The sequence below is a fragment of the Chlorocebus sabaeus genome, chromosome X (assembly GCF_047675955.1).
Source record: "Chlorocebus sabaeus isolate Y175 chromosome X, mChlSab1.0.hap1, whole genome shotgun sequence".
In the NCBI taxonomy this organism is placed as follows: Eukaryota; Metazoa; Chordata; class Mammalia; order Primates; family Cercopithecidae; genus Chlorocebus; species Chlorocebus sabaeus.
This window is the reverse complement of record NC_132933.1, coordinates 13,083,135-13,087,874: the sequence shown is the minus strand read 5'-3', so window position 1 is coordinate 13,087,874 and position 4,740 is coordinate 13,083,135. Positions and strand designations below refer to the sequence as shown.

At 39.9% G+C, this 4,740-nt stretch overlaps 1 non-coding gene across 1 annotated transcript; it reads right to left on the bottom strand.

Moving 5' to 3' along the window:
* Positions 1–3,157: 3,157 nt before the first annotated feature.
* LOC119621023 (small nucleolar RNA U13) lies at positions 3,158–3,261 on the bottom strand. The gene has a single exon (XR_005237559.1). It is a non-coding gene; the product is annotated as a small nucleolar RNA U13 (small nucleolar RNA).
* Between the last annotated feature and the right edge of the window lie 1,479 nt (positions 3,262–4,740).

Sequence of the window (4,740 nt, the reverse complement as noted above, 5' to 3'; positions counted from 1 at the left end):
TGATTAATTTTGAAATGTGAGGACATGAGATTTGGGAGGGTCAGGAGCAGAATGATATGATTTTGCTATGTCCCCACCCAAATCTCTTCTTGAATTCCCATGTATTGTGGGAGGGACCCAGTGGGAGGTAATTGAATCATGGGGGCAAGTCTTTCCCGTGCTGTTCTTGTGATAGTGAATAAGTCTCATGAGATCTGATGGTTCCGTAAGGCAGAGTTTTCCTGCACAAGATCTCTCTCTTTGCCTGTCACTATCCACTTAAGATGTGACTTGCTCCTCGTTGCCTTCCACCGTGATTATGAGGCCTTCCCAGGCATGTGGAACTGTAAGTCCATTCAACCTCTTTTTTTTTTTTTTTTAATTGCTCAGTCTTGGGTATGTCTTTATCAGCAGTGTAAGAACGGACAAACACAAGTGCATTTACCATACAAGAGATTTTTTTAGGGGCACTGCTTGTGAGGGAAAATGGGGAAAAAAGGCCAGAAGAACCATTACACCATAATACAGGGTGGACATTTGTGAAGGAAAGAGAGAAGGCAGAAAGGTTATGTGTCTTAGACTACAGAACAATTACCCTAACCCTAGGCTTAAGAGAGTTCAGCAAGGCCAAAGGAAAATCATAAAGCGAAAGTCAGCCATCAAAGGTGTCTTTTTTTTTTTTTTTGAGACAGAGTCTCACTCTGTGCCCAGGCTGCAGTGCAGTGGCGTGATCTTGACTCACCGCAACCTCTGCCTCCTGGGTTCAAGTGATTCTTCTGCCTCAGCCTCCTGAGTAGCTGGGACTACAGGCACATGCCACCATGCCTGGCTAATTTTTGCGTTTTTTTATTGTTGTTATTGTTGAGATGGGGTTTCACCATATTGGCCAGGCTGGTCTCAAACTCCTGACCTTGTAATCCACCTGCCTTGGCCTCCCAAAGTGTTGGGATTACAGGCATGAGCCACCGCACCCGGCCAAGTTTTAAATCTCCCAGAGGCTTGTCTGCTTTAGCATTCCCACTGTGTTTCATCACAGGCTGAGAGCAGGCTGGAGGTTAGGAGGGCCTCCACAGGAATACAATGGTAGATCAGAGTATAGCAGCAGGACTGCCTGTCAACTGCAGTCAGAGACCTCAGAGCAATTGAATGTATGAAAGGTTGGTTTTCACGCCTCCAAGCCTATAATACACTCAACATTATACTAAACACTAAATGGGAGAGGAGCAAATTGGTAGGTATTACGCACTGGATGTTTGTGTCCCCCACAAATTCAATGTGTTGAAGCTGTAACCCTTAATGTGATGTTATTAGTAGGTGGGGCTTGGCAGAGGTAATTAGATTTAGATAAGTTCAAGAGGGTGGTGCTCCCAGGATATAATTTAGTGTCCTTATAAGAAGAGGAACAGATAGTAGAGCACTTGTGCTTTCTCTCTGCCATGCAAGGATACAGCTAGACAGCCATCATCTGCAAACCAGGAAACAGGCCCTCACTAGGAAGGAAATCTACTGGTGCCTCTAGAACTGTGAGAAATAAATGTCTATTGTTTAAGCCACCCAGTCTATGCTATGTTATAATAGCAGCCTTAATAAATTGAGATAGATATGAAATGAGGAAGATGCTGTCATGCCCTTAAGGTGCTAAGAATATATGGATGGAAGGAGACAAACCCCAAAAATACAAGATAAAAAATAGAAACGTGTGAAATAGTATCATTAAACATGTATTGTGGAATTAGAGAGAGAGAATGAATCAGTTTATGTAGAAGGGTCAGGGAAGTTTCAAAGACAAGGTTGCGTTTGACTTTGGTCTCAATGGAAAAGTACATTCATAGGCAAAGTGTGGAAAGACATTTCAGGAGGCAGGAACAGCATAAGCTGATAAAAGGAGGACTTAGTATGTTTTAGATGTAGCAAGTGTCAAGGCAAGCACTGTGGTAGCTTAGGTTATTTGGGGACTGTTTTTAGGAGAAGAAGATGAAAGTATAGATTGAGGTTGATTATACCCTAGAACTTAAAGTATCATAAATAAAACAAAATAAAGAACTTGATTGGTTATCTTGCTTAAGTGTGTGTGTGTGTGTGTGTGTGTGTGAGAATGTGCATGTGTTTGTGTTTTTTCCTAGAATGTTGTGAAAAGTCATTGATGGTTTTACACAAAAAGTCTTGTGTGGCATATGATCAGACTTGATTGCTGGAGAGATTCTTTAGGCCATAGTGTGGAAGGTGAATTTGAAAAGAATGAGACTGAACATAGGAAAAAGTGTAAAAATGGAGAAGGCAGTTAGAATGGCATTGCTAGAGTTCCGGGGAAAATATGATGACCTAGGTTAGTGAAATCAGGAAAGAAATGTGGAAAAGCATCTAAGATACATTTCAGAGGTGGAATTGACAGTAGCTACTGAGTAACTACATGGAAGATAGAAACAAACTAGAGAATATTATCACTATAGCAAATTCATCCTATATTCACAAGCCATTTTGTGATCATATCTACAAATGTATCTCCTGTGTATTAGCAGAGAAGCCTCTGTGCAGATAACTGGACCCAGTTCTTGAGACAAGTACATACAGTCATGTGTTGTTGAACCGTGGGGATACATTCAGAGAAATGCATTCTTAGGCAATTTCATCATTGTGCAAATATTGTAGACTGTACTTACACAAACCTAGATGGTATAGCCCATTGTAGACCTAGGCTATAAGGGATAGACTATTGCTTCTAGGTACAAACCTATAGTGCATGGTACTGTACTGAATACTGTAGACAATTGTAACACAATGGTAAGTATTTGTGTATCTTAATATATTGAAAACTAGAAAATGTACAGTACAAATATGTTGTGAAAGACACAAAAAATATGGCTCAGCTGATTAGGAGGCTTACCGTGACTCAAACTTGAAGGGCTGGAAGTTGCTTTGAATGAGTCAGTAAGTGAGGGGTAAGTGAATGTGAAAGCTTAGGACATTACTGTACACTACCATAGGCTTAATACACACTATACACTTAGGGTACTCTAAATTTATTACATAAATTCTTCTGTACTAATACCCTTAGCTTACTGTGACATTTTTACTTTATAAATTTTAATTTTTGAAACACTTTGACTTTTATAATGACACTTAGCTTTAAACACAAACACATTGTACAACTGTAAACCTTTTTTTTCTTTTTTTTCCATGTAAGACGGGTTATGCGCCAACATCTTAACAAGGTGGGAGGGTGGCATATCTCATGCATGTGTGTGAATACCCAATCATCATGCTTATGAACTACGAAAGTATTATTCTTTCTTTATATCCTTATTCTATAGCCCTTTTATTGTTATTTTACTTTTGAAACATTTTTGTTAAAAGCTAAGACTCAATGCAGCCTGCATTGCCAAGACAATCCTAAGCCAAAAGAACAAAGCTGGAGGCATCACGCTACCTGACTTCAAACTATACTATAAGGCTACAGTAACCAAAATAGCATGGTACTGGTACCAAAACAGAGATAGAGACCAATGGAACAGAACAGAGCCCTCAGAAATAATAACACACATCTACAGCCATCTGATCATTGACAAACCTGACAAAAACAAGAAATGGGGAAAGGATTCCCTATTTAATAAATGGTGCTGGGAAAATTGGCTAGCCATAAGTAGAAAGCTGAAACTGGATCCTTTCCTTACTCCTTATATGAAAATTAATTCAAGGTATATTAGAGAGTTAAATGTTAGACCTAAGACCATAAAAACCCTAGAAGAAAACCTAGGTAATACCATTCAGGACACAGGCATGGGCAAAGACTTCATGTCTAAAACACCAAAAGCAATGGCAACAAAAGCCAAAATTGACAAACGGGATCTAATTAAACTAAAGAGCTTCTGTACAGCAAAAGAAACTACCATCAGAGTGAACAGGCAACCTACAGAATGGGAGAAAATTTTTGCAATCTACTCATCTGACGAAGGGCTAATATCCAGAACCTACAAAGAGCTCAAATTTACAAGAAAAAACAAACAACCCCATCAAAAAGTGGGCAAAGGATATGAACAGACACTTCTCAAAAGAAGACATTCATACAGCCAACAGACACATGAAAAAATGCTCATCATCACTTACTATCAGAGAAATGCAAATCAAAACCACAATGAGATACCATCTCACACCAGTTAGAATGGCAATCATTAAAAAGTCAGGAAACAACAGGTGCTGGAGAGGATGTGGAGAAACAGGAACACTTTTACACTGTTGGTGGGACTGTAAACTTGTTCAATCATTGTGGAAAACAGTGTGGGCGATTCCTCAAGGATCTAGAACTAGAAATACCATTTGACCCAGCCATCCCATTACTTGGGATATACCCAAAGGATTACAAATCATGCTGCTATAAAGACACATGCACACGTATGTTTATTGCTGCACTATTCACAATAGCAAAGACTTGGAATCAGCCCAAATGTCCATCAGTGACAGACTGGATTAAGAAAAGGTGGCACATATACAGCACGGAATACTATGCAGCCATAAAAAAGGATGAGTTCGTGTCCTTTGTAGGGACGTGGATGCAGCTGGAAACCATCATTCTCAGCAAACTACTGCAAGAACAGAAAACCAAACACTGCACGTTCTCACTCATAGGTGGGAATTGAACAATGAGATCACTTGGACACAGGAAGGGGAACATCACACACTGGGGCCTATTGTGGGGAGTAGGGAGGGGTGAGGGATAGCATTAGGAGATATACCTAATGTAAATGATGAGTTAATGGGTGCAGC